A 15,952-nucleotide genomic window follows, 5' to 3' on the forward strand; every position below is an offset into this window, starting at 1 on the left:
CTTACCATATATGTCAACGCGTTTCGGCCCTAAGAACTGGGCCTTTATCAAGACTCCCTACTTATGGACACCTACTCAGTAAATTGATGTTTTTATATTTATTTTTTATCCAACCATCAACAGCTGTTTTATTTTAATTTATTTTGTGATTAAGATTGTATATTGTTGTGGTTTTTAACCACAATTGTATTGTTTTTTTATGTAGATATATGCATATTTTATTGTTAATTTTAAGTGGATCCACTTTTGTATCTTGTTTGTATATTTTAGCTATAAGTAGCTTATAAAATATTTTATATACCCCTATAGAATTTCAATATATTTTTTATTTAAATAATCTTGTCACTACTAGTGTCTTAGCCTTTTAGGAGGCGCTCTGTGTATAATTTAAAAAACCAACCTGATATCATTTTCCGTAAGGCAAGAAACTTAAAAACGATACTTTTACCAAGTGAATTTAAAAATGATAAACAGATATACGATAGAGACCTTTTAGGCAAAGAATTGAGTGGATATTACCCATGTATTACTTGCAAGTCCTGTCAGCGCAGCACAAAGCTCAAAGAACTTAAATCTCCCAATACTAAATACTACACTAAAATAAAAGAAGTCATTAGATGTGAAGATAAGAACATTATCCATTGTATACAGTGCTCTTGTAAACTTCTCTATTTTGGAAAAACTAGCAGAATGCTAAAGGATAGAATTTGTGAACACCTTTTGAAGATAGAACATGAAGCTTCAGATACCAAACTCTATTCTCATTTTAAAGAAGTTCACCAAGGAAACCTAAAACATTTTAAGTTTTGGGGTATAAAAAAACTCACCTTAAATAACAGGGGTGGTAATATGAATACACTGCTCGCGAAAAAAGAAACAGAACTCATATTCCACTATAACACATTACACCCATATTCACTCATTTAAAGTATCAGCTATATTTCAAGATAGAACTATATATATATATATATATATATATATATATATATATATATATATATATATATATATATATATATATATATATACATATACATATACAGATATATATATATTTTTAAAAATATTTTTTTTCTTTATATATATATTTTTTTACATACATCTTATACTTTAGGACTTTCTATCCAGCTATATTCAAATTTTTGAACAAATTGATAGGTTTTTTATACATTCAAATATTCATTTTTCATATAGTGCACTTCTAAATTTGATGATGAACCTTTAACACTATATTTTTTCTATATTTTTTATATAAACGATATTATATTAAATATGATTTCTTTTGCCAGCTACGATAAACGACTTTTACGTGAACGCAAAATATGATATGGCTTATAATTTTTCTATATACATCATATAAATTGATCATGATAAAGTAGTTATATTCCCATCAACAGGACCTCTTTTCTTGTTAATACACCTTCACTTTAAAATGAATTTTCATTTAGAATATATCCCTACTAACAGGACCTCTTTTCTTGTTAAATACAGCTTCACTTTTAAAAATGTATTGTCATTTAGAATAAACCTGTTCCAAATGCAATATAACAGATATTATTGGCAATCATTTATCAACACTCTAGATTATGCTTCATAGTTCTAAAATACCTGATAATAATAATTTATTTTTTGACCATAGGCAGTTAGCTGGGCATTCCAGGGGAGTGTCGGTTAGACATTTTGTCAGTGTAGGCGGTATTAGGGACTTAGCTGGGTGTTCTGGAGGTGCGTAGGTTAGGAGTGATATAGGTGTAGGAGATAGAGTGGCAGAGCAGGGGGAGTGTAGCTTAGGCATGACGAAGATATAGACGTTCAGGGGTAGTTAGCAGGGTGTGCAAATGGGAGTAGCCATCACTTTGCTTTGGACACATCGACACAAAAACGATATGTTCAAAGCAGCAAAGAGCAGGTTGCGAGGAGGGTAGCAACAATGTTTGTCTCGCCAGCTATTAGCTGCCGAGACAACACTGCTTGAACTAGTTAGTGTAGGTGAAGTAAAAATTAGGTCCCCACAGCAATATCTAAAGTATGGCTGTACTACCATGTAGGCTCACTTAAAAAAGGGCACCCCCCAGTAAAATGATGACAAGCGGCGATGTGGGCAGTGATGTCGCACTCCCATTGACTTTTATGAAAGCAACATTGCAGCTAACCGGCATCGCTTGGACATCCCCCTTTTTTAGACAGGATGTCAGACTGCAATGCTGGTGAGGGAAGCAACGCAGTTTCCCGTTGGTCTTTCGATGTTTTGGACATCGGGCCATAGATAGAAAAAGATAGATAGATAGATGAAGGATAGATAGATAGAGTGATATAGAGAGTGAGGGCCTGATATTCAAAACCTTACCGGCATGAAAAAATATCATGCAAAATCTTTCGGGGGGTTTTAGGCCTTGCATTGTGATGAAGGAGTCTCTTTTAAAATATGTGTTTCTACTTTTTTTACTGACTACTTAGAATATCTCACCTGAGTGGCGAGGCTTTGAATATCAGGTCCCTAGAGAGAGAGAGAGAGGAATATTGAGAAAGAGAGAGAGAAATAGTAAAAGAGAAAAAGAGAGAGATATAACGAGTAAATAAATAAGAGAGAGAAGCGAGGGGGGGGTAACTAAAGTAAAACAACATAGTTATATGTCAGATAAAAAAAATGTAATGCATATATGTTTAGTGAATAATAAAGCAATGAACACAAATACAATTGTTTTGTAATCAATTGAATTTTCATTGCTGGATTTTTTTTTTTTTTGTAATACATAAATCAATGATGTATAAAACCAAATATGAGTTTATTGTCATATGAAGACAATAAAATAAAAACATAATAAACGTTTCATCCATTTTTGGCTTTTTAAAAAAGTATGCAATTACATCATTTTGGATATATATATTTTTTTTTTTTTAAAAATGCATTTCCATAAACATAATTTATATGCAGATGCAATATACTACGTAGATGCTGTGAGTGGACTAAGGCTGAGAGGTATCACAGGAACAAACATTGGCATCCACAGAGAAAGCTGTCTTACATGTAGTTTCTAGAGCGCACTCAATAGGAGTGTCAGGGGTGAGATGTATCTCTCTAAATGGTTATATAAATGGCTTTTTCATGAAGAATTAAATTTTCTATGCTATTTAAATATTATATTTGTTGGTTGAATTTTGATGTAAGTGTTCATACTAAATACCTAAATTATTGTCATCTTGGACTACTACTGGTTAAAAAAAAATTGTATATATGAACTCAGTTGACAATGTGTTTTTTCTCTCTTCAGTGTAGTGAGATCAGTACATAATGGTTGTCATTATATTTGAGAAAGTAGCAAGGGTAACTAAATTTTGGTGCTTTATGGTCTGTACACAAGGGTCAGTAAGCCCTGGATGGCACCTATGCAGGGGAAGGGCATTTGACCCCTGTATAGGTGTACTGAGAGGATAGGCTGATGGGGGATAAGGGGTGGATTTAGGTGTGGCTTGAGAAGAGGCCATAAAAGGGATAGGAGGGGCTAGAAGAGCGCCAAAAGTTGGAGAAAGAGGGTAAGTGTGGAAGAAAGCTCCTGCCCTCCCTCCCCTAGTTAAGATTGAAGTGATTGTCGCAGCTGTGCTGGCGGAGTGCTTGCTTGGTGGAATAGCATTTGTATGGGTACCTTCTGATTTTAGGAGAGGAATAGGTGTAAATGTTATCTGGAAAAATGGAGATGCTATGGTGGCAAGCACTTGTTGGGGTATTTAATGTTTCAGCTATTTAATGTTATAATGTATTTGGTAAATAAAAAGGTGCAGCCTTTGTAACCCAGATTGTGAGTTGTGTTTTTATTTAAGGTAGTACCTATTAGATGGGTCAAGTATAGGCCATGAGTGGGGAAGAGGGAAGAGGTGAGATGGGTGGATTTTATAAAATGGTTGAAAAGGCAGCACATGGCAAGGTAAAGTAATTAAGGAGTGGAAGGTTTGCTGGCCCAAATGATGATGGAATATCTCTGGGGCTTGAAGAGTCAATTACACATATTGAAATTTGCTACTTGTTATTGGATGAGGCAAAATATGGCAAGTTCCACACTGCAGAGAAGCTAGCTGAAAACTAGGAGTGTTTGCCAATGCTTAGAGAAGAACAGAAATCTTAGGTTTATGCATGATAAAAATAGTTTAATTCTCTATAAACTAATGAAAAAAAACAAAATACTTTGGCAGCTTCTGAGCTTCAGATTGGGGCATCTCTATACTATATCAGTCCATCCAAGGAATGGATTCAAGAAGATACATTTCAATTGTATTAAAGGAGCATGAAGACCAACATTTTTTGTTTGTGATTCAGGTAAAGCATATAATTTTAAACAACTTTCCAATTGTCTTCTATTATCTATTTTTCTTTATTCTCTTGGTATCCATTATTGATAAAGCAGCAATGCACTACTGGTTGCTAGCTGAACACATCAGTAAGCCAATGAAGAGGTGTATATGTGCAGCCTAAAATCAGCATCTAGCTCCCAGCACTTGAGCCCACCTAGGTATTCAAAAGAACAAAGCAAATTAGATAGTAGAAGTACATTGGAAAGTAGTTTAAAATAGTACACCTGAGCACCTAGTTATCAAGCTGTCAACCTCAAATACGCTGGAATTCCGCAGTGTATTTGTGGCGTGGCTGATTCGCCTTAGTTATCAAGCCCTAGATACTGGCAAAAGTAGAATTTAGTGACGTAAGCTTCGATCCGCCGGACTCAGTCCGACATAGATCGATTCTTATGTCACTCCAGATGTTCCGCACACAAGTGCGGCACAATCTGACTACTTTTGCTAGTTATCAAAAAACTAGCAGGTACGCTTGGCACTTTTCTGGCCCAGCGTACCTGGTTTTCAATCCGCCACCCTGGAAGCGGCAGATCCCATAGGAATCAATGGGAGTCTGACCATAGCGAAAGTTCATGTTCGCTGCTGCCAGACATCCCATTGATTCCTATGGGAGCTGTCTACACCTAACACCCTAACATGTACCCCGAGTCTAAACACCCCCAATCTATCCCCCCTTACAGAGCAGCAACTAAATAAAGTGTTTACCCCCTAAACGGCCACTCCCGGAGCCCACCGCAAGCTATACTAAATATGTTAACCCCTAAACTGACGCTCCCTGTGCCCGCAGTAACTATAATATATGTATTAACCCCTAAACCGCCTTTCCCGGACCCCGCCGCCACCTACATTATACCTTTTAACCCCTATCCTGCCCCCCCTACACTGCCGCCACTATAATAAAGTTATTACCACCTAAACCACCGCTCCCGGAGCCCACCGCCACCTATATTATACCTATTATCCCCTATCCTGCCCCCCCCTACACCGCCGCAACTATAAAAAAGTTATTACCCCCTAAACCGCCGCTCCCGGAGCCCACCACTACCTACATTATACCTATTAACCCCTATCCTACCCCCCCTATACCGTCGCCACCTATAATAAAGTTATTAACCCCTATCCTGCCCCCCCTACACCGCCGCTACTATAATAAAATTATTAACCCCTAAACCTAAGTCTAACACTAACCATAACACCCCCTAACTTAAATATTAATTAAATAAATCTAAATAATATTTCTCTTAATAACTAAGGCCTCGATTTAGAGTTGGGCGGTAGCCATCAAAACCAACGTTAGAGGCTCCTAACGCTGGTTTTTACCGCCCTCTGGTATTTGGAGCCAGTCATTAAAGGGTCTAACGCTCACTTTACAGCCGCAACTTTTCCATACCGCAGATCCCCTTACGTCAATTGCATATCCTATCTTTTCAATGGGATCTTTCTAATGCTGGTATTTAGAGTCATGGCTGAAGTGAGCGTTAGAAATCTAACGACAAAACTCCAGCCGCAGAAAAAAGTCAGTAGTTAAGAGCTTTCTGGGCTAACGCCGGTTTATAAAGCTCTTAACTACTGTGCTCTAAAGTACACTAACACCCATAAACAACCTATGTACCCCTAAACTGAGGTCCCCCCACATTGCCGCCACTATATTTAAATTTTTTAACCCCTAATCTTCCGCTCCGTACACTGCCGCCAACTACGTTATCCCTATGTACCCCTAATCTGCTGCACCTAACACCGCCGACCCCTATATTATATTTATTAACCCCTAATCTGCCCCCCACAACGTCGCCTCCACCTGCCTACACTTATTAACCCCTAATCTGCCAAGCGGACTGTACCGCTACTATAATAAAGTTATTAACCCCTAATCCGCCTCAATAACCCTATAATAAATAGTATTAACCCCTAATCTGCCCTCCCTAACATCGCCGACACATAACTTCAATTATTAACCCCTAATCTGCCGACCGAATCTCGCCACTACTGTAATAAATGGATTAACCCCTAAAGCTAAGTCTAACCCTAACCCTAACACCCCTCTAAGTTAAATATAATTTAAATAAATGAACTCTTATTAAATAAATTATTCCTATTTAAAGCTAAATACTTACCTGTAAAATAAACCCTAATATAGCTACAATTATATTATAGCTATTTTAGGATTTATATTTATTTTACAGGTAACTTTGTATTTATTTTAACCAGGTACAATAGCTATTAAATAGTTAAGAACTATTTAATAGCTAAAATAGTTAAAATAATTACAAAATTACCTGTAAAATAAATCCTAACCTAAGTTACAATTAAACCTAACACTAGACTATAATTAAATAAATTCCCTTTAATTAAATCAATAAATTAATTAAATAAAATACCTACAATTATCTACAATTAAACCTAACACTAAACTATCAATAAATTAATTAAATACAAAATCTACAAATAAATACAATGAAATAAACTAACTAAAGTACAAAAAATAAAAAAGAACTAAGTTACAAAAAATAAAAAAATATTTACAAACATTAGAAAAATATTACAACAATTTTAAACTAATTACACCTACTCTAAGCCCCCTAATAAAATAACAAAGCCCCCCAAAATAAAAAAAATGCCCTACCCTATTCTAAATTACAAAAGTTCAAAGCAAATTTACCTTACCAGCCCTTAAAAGGACCTTTTGTGGGGCATGCCCAAAAGAATTCAGCTCTTTTGCCTGTAAAAAAAAAACATACAATACCCCCCCAACATTACAACCCACCACCCACATACCCCTAATCTAACCCAAACCCCCCTTAAATAAACCTAACACTAAGCCCCTGAAGATCTTCCTACCTTATCTTCTCGCCGGGTATCACCGATCGGTCCTGGCTCCGAAATCTTCATCCAACCCAAGCGGGGGCTGGCGATCCATAATCCTGCGGCTGAAGAGGTCCAGAAGAGGCTCCAAAGTCTTCATCCTATCCGGGAAGAAGAGGCGATCCAGACCGGCAACCATCTTGATCCAAGAGGCATCTTCTATCTTCATCCGATGAGGAACGGCTCCATCGTGAAGACCTCCAGCGTGGATCAATCTTCTTCCTCCGACGTCCAACTGAAGAATGACGGTTCCTTTAAGGGACGTCATCCAAGATGGCGTCCCTCGAATTCCGATTGGCTGATAGGATTCTATCAGCCAATCGGAATTAAGATAGGTAAATTCTGATTGGCTGATGGAATCAGCCAATCAGAATAAAGTTCAATCCGATTGGCTGATCCAATCAGCCAATCAGATTGAGCTCACATTCTATTGGCTGTTCCGAAGGAAGATTGATCCGTGCTGGAGGTCTTCACGATGGAGCCGTTCCTCATCGGATGAAGATAGAAGATGCCGCTTGGATCAAGATGGTTGCTGGTCTGGATCGCCTCTTCTTCCCGGATAGGATGAAGACTTTGGAGCCTCTTCTGGACCTCTTCAGCCGCAGGATTATGGATCGCCAGCCCCCGCTTGGGTTGGATGAAGATAAAAAATAAAAAAAAATAAGTTACAAACATTTAAAAGATATTACAACAATTTTAAGCTACTTACACCTAATCTAAGCCCCCTAATAAAATAACAAAGCCCCCCAGAATAAAAAAATGCCCTACCCTATTCTAAATTAAAAAGTTACCAGCTCTTTGTATTTTATTGGCTGATCGGAACAGCCAATAGAATGCAAGCTCAATCTGATTGGCTGATTGGATCAGCCAATCGGATTGAACTTCAATCTGATTGGCTGATTCAATCAGCCAATCAGATTTTTCCTAACTTAATTCCAATTGGCTGATAGAATCCTATCAGCCAATCAGAATTGAAGGGACGCCATCTTGGATGACGTCCCTTAAAGGAACCTTCATTCAGTCGTCGGCCGTCGGGGAAGAAGGATGTTCCGCATCGGCGGGATGAAGATGGATCCGGAAGAAAGAAGATTGAAGACGACGCTTGGAAGATGACATCGCCCGGATGGAAGACTTCTTCAGCGCCGCCTGGATGATGACTTCATCGGATGGAAGACTTCTTCAGTGCCCCGTGGATGATGACTTCTGCTGCTCCAGATCTCCTCTTCGGTTCCATAGGTGGTCGGCTGGCTGAAGACGACTCAAGGTAGGATGATCTTCAGGGGGGTAGGTTTATTTAAGGGGGGTTTGGGTTAGATTAGGGGTATGTGGGTGGTTGGTTTAAATGTTGGGGGGTTTGTATTTTTATTTTACAAGCAAAAGAGCAGAATTCTTTGGGGCATGCCCCGCAAAAGGCCCTTTTAAGGGCTGGTAAGGTAAAAGAGCTGGTAACTTTTTAATTTAGAATAGGGTAGGGCATTTTTTTTATTTTGGGGGGCTTTGTTATTTTATTAGGGGGCTTAGATTAGGTGTAAGTAGCTTAAAATTGTTGTAATATTTTTTAAATGTTTGTAACTTATTTTTTTTATTTTTTGTAACTTAGCTTTTTATTTTTTGTACTTTAGTAAGTTTATTTAATTGTATTTAATTATAGTTATTTGTAGGTAATTTATTTACTTAATTTAATGATTGTGTAGTGTTAGGTTTAATTGTAACTTAGGTTAGGATTTATTTTACAGGTAATTTTGTATTTCTTTTAGCTAGGTAGTTATTAAATAGTTAATAAATATTTAATAACTATTCTAACTAGCTAAAATAAATACAAAGTTACCTGTAATATAAATACTAAAATAGCTACAATGTAATTATTAATTATATTGTAGCTATCTTAGGGTTTATTTTACAGGTAAGTATTTAGTTTTAAATAGGAATAATTTATTAAAGTATAGTGTAGTGTTAGGTGTAATTGTAACTTAGGTTAGTTTTTATTTTATAGGTTAATTTCTCTTTATTTTAACTAGGTAGCTATTAAATAGTTAATAACTATTTAATAGCTATTGTACCTAGTTAAAATAAACTGAAAGTTGCCTGTAAAATAAAAATAAATCCTAAGATAGCTACAATATAATTATTATTTATATTGTAGCTATATTAGGGTTTATTTTAAAGGTAAGTATTACATTTTAAATAGGATTAATTTAGTTAATAAGCAAAATATTATTTAGATTTATTTAATTAATATTTAAGTTAGGGGGTTGTTAGGGTTAGTGTTAAACTTAGGTTTAGGGGTTAATAATTTTATTACAGTGGCAACGGTGTGGGGGGGCAGGATAGGGGTTAATAAATGTATTATAGGTGGCGACAGTGTAGGGGGGGCAGATTAGGGGTTAATAAGTTTAATATAGGTTGCGGCAGGGTCCGGGAGCAGCGGTTTAGGGGTTAAACTATTTATATAGTTGCGGCGAGGTACGGGATCTGTAGGATAGGGGTTAATAACTTTATTATAGGTGGCGGCGATATAGGGGGGGGCAGGAGAGGGGTTACTAGGTATAATGTAGGTGGCGGCGGTGTCCGGGAGCGGCGGTTTAGGGGTTAATACATTTATAAGAGTGGCGGCGGGGTCTAGGAGCGGCGGTTAAGGGGTTAATAACTTTATTGAGTTGCGGGGGGCGCCGGTATAGGGTCTAGAACAGTGTAGTTTAGTGTGGGTGCTTAGTGACAGGGGTATCAATAAAGCTGTCAGAAAGCCGAAGAGCAGCAAGATCGAATGAGTGATAACTCTCACAGTCCGCTGCTCATTGCCCCGTACATGGTGTGCGGCTTTTTGACAGCTTTTTTATTAGGTGAAATTTTGAAGGTCTGCGGCGGCGATGGTAGGCGAGCTTAGGCGGGCGTATTGAACCGGCGAAGGCAGGTAAAGTAGACGGCTTGATAACTACCCCCCTTTATCTGAATAATGAAAGAAAAATGTTGGGTTTCATGTCCCTTTAAAGGAATATTTTAATGCATAATAAATAAATCAAAATCATGCTCTAGTTTATGAGTGTGTATCATTTTTGCATTATTGTCTTTAGTTTACTTTGGCCTAGATGAAATGAAGCCCCTTGACATATGAGAGGAGGCAATCAACTCCAAACAACAAGAGCTTTAAACCTTCCCACCTCCCTGCACTTCTCAGTTTAATGTATAGCTGAGCAGAGAAAAAATTAAACAGAAAGACAGGAAAGGAAAAGCAGGGGATTCAGAGGGGCAAATATATGGGCCGTCAAAAAATAAATTTACAATTTAAATTGGGTGAGGTCTCGTGGACTCTCACCTCCATAAAAGAAATGTATCAAGTAAGCATAAATTATGATTTATTTCATAGGGTGGTGAGAGTCCATGAGCCTTGACATATGGAATCTAATATCCAAGCTGTAGAGTCCTCGAGAAATAAAGGGTGGGACAAAAAGTAAGAAAAAAGATAGTTCTTATTTTCCCAACACTGCAACTTAAAGGTCTTTCCTGCCAAAAAATGCCTCAGAAAAGCAATAACATCAAAATGTATGCAATGTATTGTAGTTATGCAAATCTGTTCCATTGAAGCCTCATTTTTAAATGCCTAAGAAGTAGATACTGATCTAGTGGAATGAGCTTTAATCTAATTAGGGATTAATTTCCCACCACAAAGTAAGTTTTGTGGATAACTTGTTTTAATCAAGAGGCAAAAATAACTGCAGTAGCCTTCTGTTCTTAATGAGGATCAGAAAAATGGATAAATAAACTAGAACTTTGTATGAATTCCTTAGTGACCTAGTATAATTTTAAAGCCCTAACTACATCTAAATTGTGAGGAAGTCTTTTCTTATAATTAGAAAAGTTAGGACACAAAGAAGGAACCACAATCTCTTGATTTATGTTTTCTGAAGAGACGACATTCAGTTAAAATCTGTAGTGTGTATGCAAAACTGCCTTATCTTTGTGAAAGATGAGACAGCTCTGATACTTTTCTAGCAGAAGAGATTTCTAAAATAAATAGACCATTCCAAGATAGGAGCTTAATGCCAAGATTATGTATGGGTTCAAAAGGAAGACACTGCAAAACTGAAATAATTAAATTAAGATTCCATGATGGAGAAATAAGCTTTGAATCAGGCCTAATTCGGACCAATGCTTGTACAAAGGTTTGAACATTAGGCAACTTGGTTATCTTTCTGTGAATCAAAAACAAAAGCATTGAAATCCAACCATTTAAGAAGTCTGCTTATAAACCTTGGTCTAATCCATCTTAAAGAAATGGTAGAATTTTGGGAATGCCAACTGAAACCATGGTTCTCACATCAAGCAAAATAAACTTTTCAAATTTTATGTTGTTTTTCTAGTTGCGGTTTTTCTAAACTGAAGAAGGGTATCAACTATTTCATCTGAAAAACACGTTTTTTTTTTAATTAAGTGTTTAACCTCCAACGCTGTCATATTTAGAGAATTTAAATCTTGGTAAAGAGGATCTTGATAGAATAGGTCCCTGCACAGAGGAAGAAACCAAGAAGTAGAGCTTGATATTTGAACCAGATCTACATACTGGGTCCTGCAGGGACAGGTTTGAGCAATCAGAATGACTGAGGCTTTTTCTTGTTTGATTTGAGCTAAAATTCTGGCTAGAAGAACAATTGGAGGGAATACATTGGCTAGAGAAAAAGTCCATGGTCTCACTAGAGCATCTATCAGTTCTGCTCTCGAATCCCTGGATCTGGCACAGTATCTGGAAAGTTTAAAATTGAGGTGAGAGGCCTTCAGGTCTGTTTCCGGAAGGCCCCCATCTGGAAACAACTTGATCAAAAACTCTCTCAGAGACCATTCACCTGGGTGTAAGGACAGGCGGCTGAGATAGTCCACTTCCCAATTCTTTACCCCAGGTATGTGAATCACTGACAGAGTACAACTATTCTGTTCCACCCAAGACAGAATGAGACACTTCATTTATGGCTAATTGAGTCCCTCCGTGATGATTGATCTATGCCACAGCTATGACATTGTCTAAATGGAAATTAATGTACCTTTCTTGCTTCAGAAGAGGCCACGACTGGAGAACCCAGAGAAACGCCCTAGTACCAAAACATTATAGGTGACCTCACTTCTTAAGGAGACCAAACTCCTTGGCATCTACTTATCAAGCAGTCAACTTACTTGTTTAACCCCTAAACCGCCGCTCACGGATCCCACCGCCACCTACATTATACTTATTAACCCCTAATCTTCCCTTCCCTTACACCGCAGCCACCTACATTATACTTATTAACCCCTAATCTGCCGCCCCCTACACTGCCGCCACCTACATTATACTTATTAACCCCTAATCTGCCGCCCCCTACACCGCCGCCACTTACATTATACTTATTAACCCCTAATCTGCCCCCCTACACCGCCGCCAACTACATTATACTTATTAACCCCTAATCTGCTGCCCCCTACACCAACGCAACTTACATTATACTTATTAACCCCTAATCTGCCCCCTTACACCGCCGCAACTATATTAAATTTATTAACCCCTAAACCTAAGTCTAACCCTAACACCCACTAACTTAAATATAATTTAAATAAATCTAAATAAATATTCCTAGCATTAAATAAATTATTCCTATTTAAAACTAAATACTTACCTATAAAATAAACCCTAAGCTAGCTACAATATAACTAATAGTTACATTGTAGCTATCTTAGAGGTTATTTTTATTTTGCAGGCCAGTTTGTATTTATTTTAACTAGGTAGAATAGTTACTAAATAGTTATTAACTATTTACTAACTAACTAGCTAAAATAAATACAAGTATACCTGTAAAATAAAAACTAACCTAAGTTACAATTACACCTAACACTACACTATAATTAAATAAATTCCCTAAACTAAATACAATTAGTGATGTTGCGAACTGTTCGCCGGAGAACAGTTCCCGGTGATCTTAGCTTGTTTGCGTTTGCCACGGCAAGAGAACATATGCAATGTTCGATCCGCCCCCTATTCGTCATCATTGAGGAAACTTTGACCCTGTATATCACATTCTTCAGACACATTTCAGCCAATCAGCAGCAGACACTCCCTCACAGACCCTCACAGCTCCTGGGCAGCAGCCATTTTAGATTCATTAAGATCCTGCATTCTTAGTGAGAGGAGATTTAGTGCTGCTGCTGATGATTTTATAGGGAAATAGATAGCTAGGCTAGTGTATTTAGTGTCCACTATAGTCCTGAAGGACTCATCTAATCTCTGCTGTAAGCACAGCACCCTAAAAAGCCCTTTTTAGGGCTAGAACTTCAGCCCAAAAAGCCCTTTTTAGGGCTAGAACTTCAGTTGTTTTTTTTTTAATTTTTTTTTTTTATTTGCATTTGCCTGGCTGTCAGCCTGTGTGTGAGGCTCACAGCATATACTGTGATTAGTGCCACCACTGATATCTGCTTAACATTAGTGTAAATTTTTTTAAAAAAACTTTTACATCATTTAGCTAGTGTAATATAATTTCATTTTCTATCAGGCCTGTGTGTCAGGCCCACATCATATACTGTGATTAATTCTTCTGTGCCATCACTGATATCTGGTTAACATTAGTGTAAATTTAAAAAAAAAAAAACTTTTACATAATTTTGTTAGTGTAATCTAATTTCATTTTCCATCAGGCCTGTGTGTCAGGCCCACATCATATACTGTGATTAATAGCTCAGTTTTCCACCACTTATAACTGGTGTAACATTAGTGTAATTTTTTTAAAAAAAAACTTTTACATCAGTCTTCTAGTGTTATTTAATTTTAGTTGCCAGGCCAGCAACTCCGATAGATATGTAATTTATTTAATACAATGCCGCTGTGGCAAACAGTATATAGGTGAGTCTGAAAGAACGCTGCGTGATCGTATACGTGAGCATATATGGTCAATTGAGAAGCATGACTCAGATAGAAATAAAGACCTTCCAGTGCCAAAACACTTTGCAGCTTGCAATAATGGTAACCTTGCACAATTTTCCTATATGGGAATTGAAAAAATAAAGCACAATTGGAGAGGTAGTAATATTCAGTCTGAACTTATAAAAAAAGAAACCAAATGGATTTTTTATTTAAAAACTTTAAATCCTAAAGGTTTAAATATTGATTTTGATATATTCCTTAGAGATTAATTTATGTTTCTTTCACTATTAATCTCCCTTTGTTCCTTTATCCCCTATAAGCCATCTCCACAACATTAATTGTTTAAGGCATCTTTGGATTTTTAGATTTTTTATTAGACTTTTTTTAGATTTTTTATTAAAGGTTTTTTATTAAAACTTCTGTATATTTTTCAAGTAAGCAAAGATTATTTTTAAGGCTAACTAATTTGATGTTCTTTGCTACAAGTCGCTATCTTTGCACAGAGAAGGAAAATGTTTTCATTTTTCCAATCTATTGGCCTCAGAAAGGAAAGTTTCAAATAACCATATTGATTATCCACTATATATTAAGTTTTTGTTTTTTATTTTTATAACCTTGCTTATAAGGATAATGATTACTGTAAATATGACGTAAAGTAACAAATTAACTGTTTTCTTTACTGATGTTGTTTGTAGCGAAATTGTTGCTATTATTTTACCTTGCGTCTATACTGGCACGCCTATTAGTCACTGTTAACCAATGAGTATCAGCCTATACAGGTTTAAAAGTCTCTGCCAGACACTCTTCTGGAGCTTGACAAAGGCCCTGATCGGGCTGAAACGCGTTGCTCCTCCTACCACACGTCATTTGACGCTGCACCACTTTCACAGACCGGCATCTGTGTTTGTTCCAAACTTGAGCGGGATTACAAAAGAAAAATCTTTACCGCTTTCAAGGCTCACCTGGCTCCGTTGCAGCTAACTCAAAGGATTTCATCGCCACTGCAGAAACCAAGACATGGTGTAAGTAAAAGTGAACACCTCAATTTTGGTTGTCTGCTTTTGTTTTATCTGGATCAATTTCTCGTTCCAGCTCCACTCTGCCAAACAAAACTTCAGCTGTGGATGTCGACTATCTCCGTTGTGAATTCCACCGTCTGGATTTACCACAGGGCTTAATTTGTCCTCATTCCTTGCAATTTCATTTTATTGCGTTTCATTTATTTATTTGATGCTACACCAATTTAGTGTGCTTATGGTTTATTTTAATATGTGTATTTAGTTTTCACCCATGTGTATTTAGTTTTCACTTACTTTATTTTATTTGTGTTGCAATTTCTTGTGCAAACTTATGTTGCAAATATTTGTTACATCTTTTCAATTCATTTACCCGCTGATCAGCTTTTAAACCAATTGTATTAATAAATATTTATATATTGTTATCCAACTCTGAGGCTAAGTATTTAACTCTGTGTATCTCAAATTGTAACACAGCATATCCTATTATTAGTTTTAGCCGCTATTTGCAGCGCCAAAGTATTTAAAAGCTTTTTTTCTCTCTTTTGAGGAAGAGGTTGTTTAAATTATTTTTTCTGGTAACTATTTGGAGATAAGGGTTTCTCCTTTTTTCCTTGGCATACTAATTAACTTTTCCCAGCGCAGGGTTACACTACTCCCCCTTTTTTCAGCCTGCAACTAGTGCCAGCCTGTGTGTCAGGCTGCCAGCATATACTGTGTCTACTTCCATCCTCAGTGCCACCACTCCTATCTGTTGTAACATTAGTGTAACTTTTTTTAAAAAAACGTTTAAATCAGTCTGCTAGTTTTATTTAGTTGCCTGTCTGCCAGCGTGTGTGCCAGACCCACT

The sequence above is a fragment of the Bombina bombina genome, chromosome 1 (assembly GCF_027579735.1).
Source record: "Bombina bombina isolate aBomBom1 chromosome 1, aBomBom1.pri, whole genome shotgun sequence".
Classification (NCBI taxonomy): domain Eukaryota; kingdom Metazoa; phylum Chordata; class Amphibia; order Anura; family Bombinatoridae; genus Bombina; species Bombina bombina.